General features: G+C 48.0%; 1 long non-coding RNA gene across 1 annotated transcript; it reads right to left on the reverse strand.

Moving 5' to 3' along the window:
- Positions 1-302: 302 nt before the first annotated feature.
- Positions 303-8,735, reverse strand: LOC141575015 (uncharacterized). The gene is made up of 3 exons (XR_012502219.1): positions 8,582-8,735; positions 6,144-6,252; positions 303-1,227 (listed from the first exon to the last, which is right to left on the reverse strand). It is a non-coding gene; the product is annotated as an uncharacterized LOC141575015 (long non-coding RNA).
- Positions 8,736-14,709: the final 5,974 nt, after the last annotated feature.

Consider the following 14,709-nt stretch of genomic DNA (forward strand, 5'->3'; position numbering starts at 1 on the left):
ATGAGGCTTCAGGGCTTCCAGGTGTGTGACTTTCTTCTGACTAGTTGGTGGTAGGTAATAGGGCCGTGTTCCAGGAATCTCGTGCTCAGCATGAAGTTACCATCCTTCACCTGGGTGAGGGCCTTAGCTCCTGCAGAACAACTCAAACATATTAAGTACAGCCCTGCCCCTACTCCTCAGCTCCTTTTTAAGTGAGCCAAGCCCTGCTTTCAACACTGTGATCACGCTCACTATAAAAACACGTGACATCAACAAGCACCACCATCGTAACACCAGAAAAAGTATTAAGGGTATTTACCTGGGGCAGAAACACTGAGGGAGGAGAAAGAAGCATGCTCAGCGTTGGTGCTCTCTTTTCCCAAGTCTCTGCCAGGAGAAGCTGGGCTTTACAGCCAGAGGATCTCAGCCCCAGGGAACAGCGTCCATGTCACTGAGCTGGACCTCGGGGACAGGGAAAGGGAGAGGAGTGCAGTCTAGGGGTGGCGGAGCAGGGAAAGCGGCGGGGGGCGCGGGCTGCAGCCCCGCTCGGAGGCCAGTCCCAGCCACTGTCCCCGCCCCCGCCCCCATCCGGGTCCGCAGACCCCGCCGGCCCGGGACACAGCCCGCACAGGGGCGGGGCGGGGTCTGCGGACGAGGAGAGGAAGCCCGGGCGGAGGGGACTCGCGGCGGGAGAGCAGAAGGGGGCGCCGGCCGCGGACTCAGGGGAGCCTGGCTGGGGCGAGAGGTGGCAGGTGCGGGCCACGGTATGGACGGGGGTGGCCATGTCCCCAGCAGGTGCGTGCCCGGCCCTGCACAGGTGTGGCCGGGGCAGGTGGCGCAGGCAGAGGGGACTGGTGCAAGCTCCTCAGCTGGACACTCGCTGACTCGAGCCCTCGCAGGCTGTGACACGCGGACCCCCTTCCCCAGAGCCCCCAACCTTCCACTTACACAGCTGGAGGCCCCGACCCGGGGCAGGAGACAAAGGCCTACCGGGCGACAGAGCCGAGCAGCCACTGGGGCTGATCTCTGGCTCGGAGTTGGAGCTTCGGACCAGCGGTCCAGCTGGCATCCAACCTTGGGCATGCGCGGGAGGGCCAGCGATCCGCTCTGGGCTCTGGGTTCTGCGAGATACACTGTGGAATCAGGGAAGGAGAAGATGGGAGGGGGAGAAGATGGGAGGAGTAAGAGAGGAAGCGAAAAGTGGAGGAAGAGAGATGGACGGAGGAGGAGCAAGGAGAAGGGAGAGATCTAGAGGGAGAAGGGGGAGGGGAGTAGCAGAGATGAAGAGAAAACGCTTTACCTTTCAAGGGCACACCAAAGGCGGCGCCAGTCCTGCCTCCATGCCCTTCTCTAGCCCCTCAAGGCCAGAAGCTCAAATTTCACCTCCCTGGTCAAGCCCTCCAGCCAAGGCCCTGCAGAATCCCTACAGGGATCAGAACTGTTGCCCCCAAGAGGAGCTGGGCTTCCTGTTGCTCCTGGAACCAAACACCCACAGGCGTTGTCGCCTAGAACTACCTTGGGAAGAGTATAAATTCCCCTTTTACAGGCTGGTAAACTGAGGCAGGCATGATCTTTTCCTTAGCTGCATTGTCCCAGGTGTTGGGCTGGCAGGGAGCAGGAGGTACAAGTTCAGAGACCCAGACAGAGCAGACTGCCCGAGTGTCGGTGCATAGTCCCCATCTCTCCTGGGTAAACCACTTTCCACCCTAATGGAACAATGAAGGGCTCACAGTAGGTCCCTGGGTGTGGGAGAGCTGTCCTCAGTTCCAGTGCCCAGCTTGCTATGTAGATAGGAGTGTTCTCGAGTCCAAACTCATTCTCCTCAATGCAGGACAGGCCAACAAATCAGGAGACCAGGTGTTGGGGCATGGAATAGCAAGTTTCTGTAGACCTAGATGGCAAACTAATGTCCTGGAAAACCATCTCCCCAAGTCAGAATTCAGGCTCCTTTCCTACTTGCTTGGTTGTTGCAAATTTCTTGGTGTAGGAATTTTTTGTTGTTAGAATTCTTTGTTCTTGCAGCTATCCACCTGGGTCAGATCCCTGTAAACCTCCAACAAAACAAATGTTATTTTCTATTCTGCAACTTGTTATCTTTATATGAATGGAAAAATGTTAATATCCTTAAAGATCAGAGCCTTCAGAATAGGCTCTCCTGTCTATTTCAGGCTCTAGGCAACATTGTTTTACAGAAGGTGCAGAACCAGCAAGACTAAGCCTAGGAAAACAGAGCCCAGGGTTAAAGTCAAAGGAACAGATCTACTACAGAGTCTGATTTGTTCTTTGCTATTATCGAGGCAGAAGCCACTTGAGGATTTAAATCCTTTTAGGTTAAAAATAAATAAAGCTTTAAAGGAATTTACATACATAGTTTGAAATGTGCATAAAATGTGCATAAAAGCTCACAAAAGTTTGTAAACAGTGGCAACTCCAGGGAGGGCTGAGAGAACAATGGATGAGGGAAACCTTTCCCTTGTGTATTTTTGTGCTGTTTGAATTTTTTTTTTTTTAACATATGCATGGGTTTCTTTTTCAGTTAAAAAAAAAGTGTAATGGAGGGAAGGAGTAACTATCTCAGCAAGTACAGCAGCCATGGAAAACTGAGCCGTCACTTTTGCTTTAAGCCAGGAAGCATTTATTGACTCTCTCCTATGTGCCCAGGGCTGTTTTATGATTTCACTTATTATGTATATTTTTTATAAAATAATAACATGTTATCACTGACCCCTGCCTAGGGGAGCTGGTGGAAAACCAATTGAGATTTTATTGAGTTGTTTTCCAAGGGGTATAAATGAGTTATAAACAGAACACATGTTCAGGGCAAACCAGGTGGAATGGGTTTCCAGCAGACCAGACAGCTAGGAAGGGTTTTCAATAGAGATGCGCAGAGGCAGAGAGAGAAAGCCTCCAGGGCCCCACAAAAAGCTGCCCAAAGTGGATTCTCCATGGCACTATTGTAATAGGAAAGAACAAATCTGACTCCATATTACATCTTTTTCTTTGACCTTAAACCCGTGCTCTGTTTCCGAGGCTTAGTCTTGTTGGTTCTGCACCTTTTATAAAATAATGTTGCCTACAGCCTGAAATACACAAGAGAACCTATTCTCAAGGCTTTGACCTTTAAGGATATTAACACTTTACCATTCTTATAAAGATAACATGTTGCAGAACAGAAAATAACACTTGTTTTGTTGGAGGTTTACAGGGATCTGACCCAGGAGGACAGCTGCAACAACAAAGGATTCTAACAACAAAGGATTCCTACACCAAGATGTTTGCAACAACCAAGCACACCCCCTTCCCCCTTTTAATATAAAAGGAGCCTGAATTGTGACTAGGGGAAGATGGTTCTCCAGGACAATTATTCTGCCATCTCCTCAGTCAGCTGGTTTCCAATTAAAGACGCTATTTCTTGCCACAAAACGTGGTCTTCCAATTTATTGGTCTGTCCTGCAGTGAGCAGAATGAGTTTGGACTCAGTAACACAACCAAACATTGAAAGTATTCATTTGGTGTATTAAATGACTTGCTTCTGCTGGTCTTTCTTCCTGATTTTTTCTTTTCTTGATCACTCCTGCTATGTTTATGAAAAATCTGTCAGTCTGCTCTTGTGGACACATTTACATCTCTAGCCATTACCCTTCCAGATAAGAACTGATGTCACCAAAATTGCTAAGAGATATTACATGGTCAGAAAAGACCAGAAGTGTGTACTGGCTGATGTTCAGGAGCAGGCTGGGACATCTGACAAGATGTCATAAGCATGGATAGACAGCTGGGCACCAAAGGAGAAGCTTCTAAGCCTCCATGAAAGACTTGCTGGATAAGAAGGAAAATTCCCAGATTGTAGATCTGATTCCACCATGAGCTTCCTGGGTGTGGTTCGGCAAGTCATTTAAGTTCTCTAGGCCCGTGCTGTCCAACATGTGAGCCACCAGCCACATGCAGAATTATGAAGTTATTCTGTAGCCAGGCAGAATTATAAATAAACATTTTACAGCAAGGGCTCAGATCATATGATGTTTAGAAACATTAGTGGTTTTCTTGCCCTAACAGGTTAATTTTGTATGTATAGCTTTCTGTGGTTTGTAACGCCCGTGACTAATGACTCCCTTATAGTGAGGTATTTTGAAGTTATAAGTTACTGAACACAGTACCGTCATATCACAGTTGAAAAAAAAAGATCCACATAAGCCAGGCCATTTGATTTAGTAGTTATGAGCAGGGTCTCCGGAGCCAGCCTGCCTGAGTATAAATTCTCACTCTGCCTCTGGGGGGTTCTGTGTGAATCTTGGAGAAATTTTTATTATTATTGTTGTTGTTGTTGTTGTTGTTATTTTACTTATTTGTACCTCTTTTTCCTAACCTTTTAATGGTGAGGAATATGTAGACTCTATCTCCTACTGTGCTGGCAGGATTAAGTGATTTAACGTCTGTGCTGCCCACTTCCCTGGGTTTCAGCATTCTCCAGGCAGTTTCAAACCCGGAGGCATTCTCCACTGTCTTAGTCAGTCTGGGATGCTGTAAAAATTTACCATGGGTCAGGTGGCTTAAACAACCAGCATATTCCTCAAGTTTTGGAGGCTGAGACATTCAAGATCAAGGTATCTGGGAGAGGATTGCCTTCATGGCTTGAAGATGGCTGTCTTCCCACTATCTTCATGGGGTGGAGAGCATAGAGAGGCAAGCACTCTGGGGCCCCTTATAACTGCCCTAATCCCATTCATGAGGGCTCTACTCTCTTGACCTCATTTTATCCTACTAATCATCTCCCAAAGGCCTCGCCTCCCAATACAATCACACTGGGAGATGGGGTTTCGACATATGGATTTTGAGGGGATGCAAACTTCCAGTCCACACATCGGCTAACTCTCCCCAACATGCAGTCATCCAACCTGTAGCTAATTTCAAAGTAATGTTTATATCTCTCTGCCCATTTCCATTCCTACATCCACTAACACTGAAGCCCTGTTAGATTTTATTCCTTATTTTTCTGGTAGAGATTTAATTGATTCCTCTACTCCAATGTTCTCCTCACTCCAAACAGTCTGCTTAACAGCCCTGCCAGGTAGGTATTCCTTAAAACCCCTTCTCACTTCATCTGGTTTTTTTTAGGTGTAAATGTCAGAATCCTATCCACACCCCATCCTAGACCTTTAATCCCTTACACTACGGCTCACTATGTTATTTTCCTATTACCACTGTAAGAAATTTCCATAAGCTTAATAGCTTAAACCAGCACAGATTTATCAGCTTATGGCTGTGGAGGTCAGGGATCCAACACAGTTCTCATTGGGCTAAATTCAAGGTACCAGCAGGTTTCTTTCCTTCTAGAGGGTCTAGAAGAAAATGTTTCCTTGTTTGTTTTTTTCCAGTTTCCAGTGGTCACCCACCTTCCTTAGCTTGTGCGCCACGACTTCCTTCATCTTCATGGCCAGCAGCCTTTCTGAACATCGCTTCATGGCTGCACCTTCCTCTGATCCTAAACTCAGATGGGAAATGTCCTATGCTTGTAAAGACCCCTGTGATTACACTGGGCCCACCTGGAAAATCCAGGCTACTCTCCCTATCACCTCATCTCAGGATCCCCTTGTCCTACCCCACTCAGGCATTATGTATGTGGCTGTGACGCTCACCTTGGGTAACATTTCCTCTCGTGAGCAATTAAAGGTTCAAGACAGTTGTGAACGGCTTTTTGTTTTTCTTCCTTAGTCTTTCCACATTCAGTACATCTGGTGAGATTATACAAATCCTGTTTATTTGTAAACTGGCACTAATCTTTAACAATGTATTATGAGTTTAAAAGGCTACTAGCCAATTTAGAAGGAAAATCCTCTAAGATTTTTTAAGATTTTTGTCCTAAAATGCCTGTCATCCCTTTTACTGTCTACAGTAACATGTCACAGGTGGCTTCCCTGTCGGGGTGGGGGACACATTGTTCTGCCACCACAGTGCCTTCATTCACACCAACGTGCTAGTCTCCTAACAGAGGATCAATGCTCCCAGCTTTGCTCACTTCCTCCTCCTTTCCATTGACCATCCTGTTCCCACCGCTTCATTCGTTCACCACATCAGGATTTCATGACCACATTCTTCTCTAAATGGAATGGATATTGTGCATCTAACGTCTAATAATTGTTCTCAGTGTATACGCACACACTCACCTATGTGTCTCCCCATCCATCTCTTTATTTTCCTAGATTCTTCCAGAGGAATCCGTTCCATCATGATGATGATGATACTGACAGTGATGACAGGGGCCTCTCAAGGACTCTGATAAAGAGAGAATCAATGAAGAGAGGGAATCATTGCAAAATTGCCCCAGAAACAGGTTAAAGGTAAATAACTATTATAGTGTTTAATGAAATCGACTAAAATTTAACTATTTTTAAAACTTTATATCACCGTATTTTAAATTTTAAGGGGAATTTTCATTCACCACTAACCAAGATTTGAATTTAGGACCAAAATCTAAGAGGACTTCTATCTCCTAACAAATTGTCCACTAGCCTTTTAAACACGTTATTCTTAAAAAAAAAAAAAAAAAAAAAAAGGTTAGTGCTGGGCTGCAAATAAGTAGGATTCATATAATTTCACCAGACACACTGAATGTGGAAAGACTAGGGAAGAAAAACAAAAAGCCATTCATAATGTCTTCAGACTTATGTTGCACACAGGAGGACACGTTAGCCAAGGTGAGTGTCACATCAACATGATGCCTGATTGGGAAGGGGAAGCTGATCTTCCTTATCAGATATTTATGCTGATTTGTTAGATCCCAACACAGTTTCTTCATTGGATTTGCTTCTAATAATTATGGAACAGTTTAGGCTCTACCAAAAGCAGAATAAACATTTTCCCCTGCCGCCAAATCTCTGGACTGAATGTCCCCACTAGAGGGACATGATTATATTTCACAGAAAACTCTTCCTGAGAAACAACAGGCTTTTTGAGGGCAGAACTACTGGTCCCCCAGGGAGGGCTGGAGGAGGGATCGAGGGGACACTGGAAATACAGGAGGAGTCAGTTCAGATAGTGCTGCTCAAGTAGCCAAAGTCATCCTACCAAAAGTTTCATGAGTGAAGGAGCCTGTGAACACTGAGCAGGTTGTTAAGACACAGCAGTACATAACTAGCATCACAAGTCAATTGTAGCATGTTTTGATATTTGGAAAATAATTAGCCCATTGCTCTTTGAAAATGCAGCAGTAACAATAGAAATAATAAACACTGAGCTGTCTAGGAGATAACAAACAATAAACAATTCTAAATCTGCAGGATTCCTTGACAATACGCAAGAGATGAGCTAGATGTGTGCTGCAGATACCTCTTACTGCAGGGCTCACTCCTGCAAAGCACAGAACTAGTTTTCTCAGCAGACAGAGGGAAACAAGTCAAGATTTCTAATCTTGAGAGGTTTACTATATGGCAGGAAAGATCAGACAAATAAATACAGCTAAATATGAATAAATGCAATCAAATATTATAAAGTGTGTATGGAACACAGAAGAAGAAAAATTCCTTTCACCTGGGATCTAGAGAAACTTCTTCAGAAAATGTAGCTTTGAAGATGGCCAAAGACATGGGTGGAAATTTTGTAGAACAGGAAGTAAGGAATTTAAAAACTAATTCTAAAATTCATATAAAAATGCAAAACATCACAAATATCCAAAACAACTTTGAACAAGAAAAACTTTGAAGACTTACACTATCTGATTTTCAGACTTTTTAAAATAAAGCTACAGTAATCAGAAAGTATGGTATTGTTGTAAAACAGGAAAATAGAATAATGGAACAGAACAGAATGTTCTGAACTAAACCAACACTTAGATGGACAATTGAATCTCAGTAAGGATGCAGTCGAGAAAGGATCTTTTCAACAAGTCATGCTGGAACAATTAGATATCCATATGCAAAAAGAGAAAAATGAACTTTGACCCATACCTCACAAAATACAGAAAAATTAATTCAAAATGGATCATAGATCTTAATAGGAAATCCAAAACTATAAAATAGCTAGGAGGAAAAGCATAGGCTTAAGCAGTATGACCTTGGGTTTGGCAAACATTTCTTTGCTATGACACCAAAAGTATAATCTATTTTAAAAAGTAACTGATATAGTGAACTTTATCACAATGAAGACTCTTCAAAGCTCTTCAAAACACTGCTAAGCAAATGAAAAGACAAGCCATAGAGAGAAACTATTTGCTCCAGCTTACCCCCACCCTGACCGCACCGAGCCCGCCCCCCAGCAGCAATCTCACCTAGAGAAGGACGTCCGGCTTCTTCTGCAGCAGAGGCCGCCCCCAGGCCACGCCGCGGGGAGGAGGGGAGCAAACTGCCGGCTCCCGGGCGGCGGGCCCCCTACCCACGGCACCCCCGCACCCTAATTGCACTGCCCCGCTCCCCTCCTCAGCAAGCTGAGTGGGACAGGTGTGTCAGGCGACCTGGGGCAGCAGAGGCCGCTCCCAGGCCGGGCCTCCGGGGAGATGGGACCTAATCCACCAGCTCGCCAGGGGCCGTGCTGCTCCCCTCCGCTGCCGCCGCCTCTGCCGCTGCGGCGCCCCTGACCGAACCGCCCCGCCTCCCAGGAGCAAGCTCACCTGGAGTCCGACTTCCGGGGAGTCTCCTGCGGCCAAGGCTGCCTCCAGGCCAGGCTGCGGGGAAGAGAAGGAAACAACCGGCTTGCCTGGGCAGCCCCCTCCCGCCGCCGCCACCCCAAACTCACCACACCCGCCTCCAGGGGTCAGGCTGACTGCTAGGATGTGCACCTGCCTTCTGATTCTGGCCACGAGCCTGAGAACCTCCCTGCACCCCTACACCGCTGCAACCCCCACAGCCCATGCACTGCATGCACCCTTGAACCTCTGCACTCCCTGCACTCCTGCGCCCCTGCACTCCCTGTGCCTCTGAACTGCCTGCACCCTCCACAGCCCGTGCACCCCTGGCACAACTTTCACCATGCACCACCTACACCCCTGCACCACTGCATGTCCCACACACCACCTCTTGGGCCTGTGGCAGAGCCTTGGCCTTTGCACCAGCGTTCAGGGACTCATATCCTTGCCAGTACATGATGCATCAGTGGACCTCTGGGGTTGCCTGCCAGAAAGTATATGTTCCCTGCCACTAGGCTGGGCCACTAGGGTGATCTCTGTAACATCACCCAGGACTGGCTCAGAGATGCTGTTCTCTGGGAAGAGAGGAGTAGAAACCGGTCTTGAGGGCAGATCTGTTCTCACCAGGCCGTCCACGCTTCATGTTTTACACAGGGCTTCGGAGAAGTGAAATGGATCCGGCCAAGTAAGACCTGCCTGCTGTGCGCCCACCTCAGTCCTGGGCTCTGAGGCAGACAGACTGGCTCCCACCCTCAGGGCCCAGTTTGGGCACCTGAATATTCCCTTGGAGGCATCCCATCTGTTCTCAGGAATAAGTCTGGCTGCTTCCACCCCATGGCCCTCCCTCCCACTGTGCTGGCCTCAGAAAGTTTCCTTATTTGGGGAAGAAGGCAGCCCAGCCCTTACCCCACCCCTCACCGCGCTCTCACTCAGGCTGCTGCTTTCTCTGCCTATCAGTCTGGAAAGCCATCCCTCTTCAATTATGTCTCTTCTGAGATGGACTTGCTTCCATTAAATACTAGGCCAGGATGCAACGTGGGATGCCCTGGGTAAGAGAACCAAAATAAATAGTTTGTTCTGTGAGATTTTCTATTTATCTGCTGGGACTAGGCTGTGTGTAGTATGCTACAGCTATTGGTGTGAGAGGCTAAAGCCACCTGTGTGTCCTTGTTTTCATCCCCCCACTGTCTTTGGGTTTTCCCTAGACACTCCTGAGACATTTACATCTTTTAGTTTTATTCCTGTTATTACAAAGGGGCCCTACTGACATGGAGGTAAGGCGATGGGGTGGTGGGACAGAGGGGAGCATCTGTAGTCCTGTGATTAGTTCTCATTGAGCCTGTGCCATGAGCTGTGACCTCCACAATTTCCCTTAGATCAAATTGGGTGAGACAGAAGGGATTTCCCTTCCCCCAGGTTGGTTAGGCTCTGGTAAAATAATTTCTCATTAAAAACAAACAAACAAAAAACAACTTCCCCCAATGAAACAGAATGTTCTGGGTGTATTTCAATAGAGTTATTTTCTCCTTTCCAGGCAGGAAGAATGAGGGGTTTTTTTCTGACCTTCATTCTGAGAACAGGACACGGTACTGGAGGTAAAATGCATGAAAAATAGCATGGGGCCCCACTGACTGGCCCCCTGGAGTTGTCACACTCAGACTTCCCCTCGCTGAGCCTCCAGCTGGCCTCAGGGACCTGTTAAATCTGCCTGCCCCCAGGGTTCTTACAAAAGCGGGTTCTGCCCTGGGAGCTGTGACTCTCCAAGCCTGCCCGGTTGCCTCTCTGGGTTGGGAGCAGCTTTTCCCCTCAGTTTTCTGGGATCTAAGAAGAGCAGTGGGTTTGCAGCTCCCTCAGCTCTGGTGTTGTTTTCAGGACAGAAGGAGCAACTTCTGAGAGCAACACGAGCTGGACCAGAGGCTGGAAGCCTCCCCTCCCCTGCCTCAGTGCAATCAGTGGCTGTTCTTCTAGCCGAGTTTCTGAAGATGTGGATTTAAACACCCACATCCCAGCCCCTACAGGAGCACACAGTCCCATAAATCCCCCCAGTTTCCACTGGTAACTACAGAGCTGATGGGGACACGGGTTTTGGGACCACAGACACCTAATTGCACGACTTGCACCGTGGCCTGTGAACGTGGTTGCTCTAGGTCTTGTCAGAAGTGGCTTGGTTACTGCACCTGGTACGAGGGAAACACAAAGTCAGTACTAGAACCTTCACTTTTTCTCCCTCCAGGGCCTTCAAACATAGAAAGTAATAAGTGAACTCAGACGGCCTAGTCACCACAATGAGGTCCGACCAGCCTGGCTCTCCTGAGTGATGGGCACTGACTTGCGCATTAACTCGGAACAGTAGGAGAACCGCCTTCCTCTAACTGGGCCCCTCCCCACACAAGGCACACCCTCGGGTGAGACGGGGCCAACTCCCCCATTGAGGTGTGTGCTGGTGGCTTCAGTGTGACCTGGCCCTGCTGGGACATGAACCTTCAGTGAGTGAGGTGGAGGGTCGGGTGGAGGGGGGTCCCTTCTGGGGTGGCAGGGGGCCTGGTAGCACTCCGCCCGGCCTGGTGCCTGGGGCTCCCTAACACCTCCTACAGCTCCTGGGTTGGCTCCGGTCCTGGCCACTCCACACACCCTCCCAGTATCTTTTCATTAAGTCCCTTTTTTGCTTTTATCAGCGAGAAGTGGCTTCTGTTGCTTGTTCAGTGAAGCAGTGCATCGGGAAACCAGACTATTTCTAACATCAGTAAAATACCAACCTCGGTCAGCTCGCCAGGCAGACCGTGCAGCACAAAGGCCTGCACAGGGCTGTGCGAACGGCTTACGTGAAGGGTCCTCATCACCTGTCTTCAGAGATACAGAAGTTGGTGGTCCAGGTAAAACCTCAGGGAGGGGTTGAGGAATCCAAAGCTGGTTGGTTTCAAAGGCTAACTGGTCAGACCAGACCCCTGAGCTGTGGTCAGAAGCCTAGATCAACATCACTCAGACTCAGCGCCCTAAGTGCCGGGTGGGGCCGGTGGTGTTCCCTTTGCAGGCTCTCATTGGGGATTCACTGTAGCCCCTTAAATGCGGCAGAGATTCCAGACCCCTTAGCCCCAACCCTGAGTGTTCTATGACACAAATCCCGGGAGTGTTTAATTTTCATCTTTGTTTAGGAGGATGAAGGTGGGGCAAGAGAAGGCATAAATTCATACTGACTGACACAAGGTCACAGCCAGTACCTCCTCCTCGGAGGGCTATGTGCTCCCACAGTAGTGGCTGGGAGGCTGGGCGGAGACCCTCCGCTGCTCCCAGAGGGACTCGCTCCTCTGGCCACAACTGATGGGTTGGACAACAGATCCAGAGGGAGACAGAGCATCTTTCCTGGGAATTTGGAACTGACACACAGAAATCAAGTTCACTTATCTGGGGATTGGCGAGGGGGAGGGGCGGTGGTCGGAAATCAAATGAAACCAGAGCATGAGAGAAAGTTAGAAGTGAAAGAGAGAGAGACAGAGAGACTGAGCTTGTGAGAGCAAATAGAAAGAAGGAAAACTATCAGGGGACAGAGGAATTCCAGCTCCTGACTGTCTAGTCTGTCCCAGCCCATCAACCACCCCGCGGGATGGTTAATATCATTCCAGTTTTGCAGATTAGGAAACAGGCTGAAAGAGGTGGGGGCTGTGTTTGGGTGCACAGTTAATTTAAGTGCCACTGGATCCCTCACTTCTCGTTGCCTGAAGGCACCTTAATACTCACTGGGACCCCTGCGGTCCCCTGACAGCCCAGCACCCTGATCAAAGGGCCCCTGTGGGAGTGGGAACCCCTCTGATTGTGGAGAGTTCCCTGCACCGAGATGCCATGCATCAGCAGGCTCCTGCTTACCCCAGGTTAACATCTCCCCAGATGTGCAGTCTCCCTACCCGCTTCCCTCCCTGCTAGGCACCCCTGTCCTTACCACCGACTGTACTGCAAGAATTCAGGCACAGGGATGCCCAAAGCAACACGAGCCCACCAGCTATACAAACAGCAGACTCCCAGCCCCACCTGGGTTCTGAGGGGACAGTAGGCGTACTCACCTTTCATGTGTCTAAGGCAATCTTCTTCTTCAGCTGGAGGTTATAGAGAAAAATAAAAGGTCCAAAACATAGTTCGGTGAGGAATTCCTCCAAGGACCTGACTCCAGAGCCTACAACCAGGTGTAACTACCACCCGGACTTGGGGTGAAAGTGGATTATTGATCAGCACAACCACCGTTGGCCCAGCTCTTCGGCTTGGCTGTCCAGAGGGGGCTGGGGGAATAGGTAAGGCCAGGGCACACAGGAAGAACACAGAGGACCTGACCTCTCCCCTCCGCACTTGTAAATCCGTCCCCAAATCTCAAGGCATCAGACAGAGAGCAGCCACCACAGTAAGGAGATGCTCCCATCTCTTCACTCACTCCTGTCTGTTCACTTACGTTCTGAGCATCCACTGGGTCCCAGGACATGACACATAGGATGGCCGATGGGGCAGGCTTGGTCCTTCCCCCTGGACCCTGTTCAATCTGATGGAAGAATGATCACTAGTAAAGAGTTTCTCAAAATTATACAGAGAACGAAGACAAACTGCAGAGTGAACCAAATTTTAAAATATATATGAAGATCCCCCAGTCTCCCCGCCTAAGGTTAACAGCGTAAAGAAAAAAGATCTTGCCTTTGATCACCAAGGAAGTTGTCACCCCCTCTCAGGTGGAAAGGACAGTTATTCTTTGAGCAGGACACAGAAGTGCTCTAACGGATTGGACCAGGGGCTCTACATTCATTCAGCAAATGTGTATAAGCTCCTACGATGTATGGGAATCTCCTAACTAGACCTGTTCCCAAGGCTCTCGGGCTTTATCAGTCAACAAAATAGACATGACTCCCCATCACTGGGGGCTAAGAGTTTTAGCAGAGGAAACAGGCAGCATGTTGGGGGTAGAAAGAGCTTGGAAAAATTTTTAAAAAAAAAGAGTGATATGAGCGAACTCTGGTGATTTTGATGGGATGGGACGCAGGCAGGAGGGAATAAGGCAATCCTGGCAGATCTCACGGAGTAATGAACTTGAAGCAGAATAGATCCGGAGGAAGAAGGAAGAGCTGGAGCAAGAGGCCCCCAAAGTGAGGGGGAGAGTGTGGGCGGAGAGGCAGAGCACGCCGGGTCTTGGAAGACTTTGTGATGACTTTGGCTTCTAATGAAATAGTGACCCATTTAATGAGTTTTGAGGGGAGGAATGATGTAGTCCAACTTATGCTTTTGTGTTTGGGTTTTTTTGGGGGAGGTAATTTATTTATTTTAATGAAGATGCTGGGGATTGAACCCAGGATCTCATGCATGCTAAGCACGCACCCTACCACTGAGCTACACCCACCCCCTCAATGTATGCTTTTACAGGCTCCCTCTGACTCTGTGTGGACGAGAGATTTTAGGAAAGCAAAGATAGAAACAGGAGGCTTTGCTGTCCAGGAAGGGCTGAAGCTGGCTCTTAGGAGGGCGGGGAGCTGGGAGCAGGTTGTTAATGAAGACAGAGTATCCAGAATTTTCTAACAAGCTGGATTTGCTGTCTGTGTGTGTAAGAGAAACAGAGAGAAAGGACATGGTTCCAACATCTTGACCTGGACAATGGGAGGGATGTCCTCTCCATCCACAGGGTATGGGACAAGGTGGGGCTGAGCAGGTGGAAAGGGGCTGGTATCAGCTCAGTTCTTCAATGTCATGGTTAAGGGGTGTATTACATATTGCCACAGAAATGCCTAATAGGTATAGGCGTCTGTTTTCTTTTTCTTTTTAACATTTAAAAAATATAATTTAAATGTGTTAATTGTATTATGTGAATGACTTGGGAATTTTGTTTCATGCCAAGGTATATGTTAAATATAGCCAAATGGAAAATATATCAGAAAGGGGGAGAAATGAGGGCTTTCACATAAACAGACTGTCCGTAACATAGGTAAAATTTCAATAAAACCAGTTTTCAGTGCAAAAACCTCATCTCGGTGTTACATAAAAACAAATGAAAAAGGACTATGTTGATGTATCATTATTTCATGTTACATAATAGCCCCAAACAAACACACTGTTTAGCTATGAGGCTTGTAGAAATACTATTCGCTTTA

This window comes from Camelus bactrianus, chromosome 25, assembly GCF_048773025.1.
Source record: "Camelus bactrianus isolate YW-2024 breed Bactrian camel chromosome 25, ASM4877302v1, whole genome shotgun sequence".
NCBI classification, from domain to species: Eukaryota; Metazoa; Chordata; class Mammalia; order Artiodactyla; family Camelidae; genus Camelus; species Camelus bactrianus.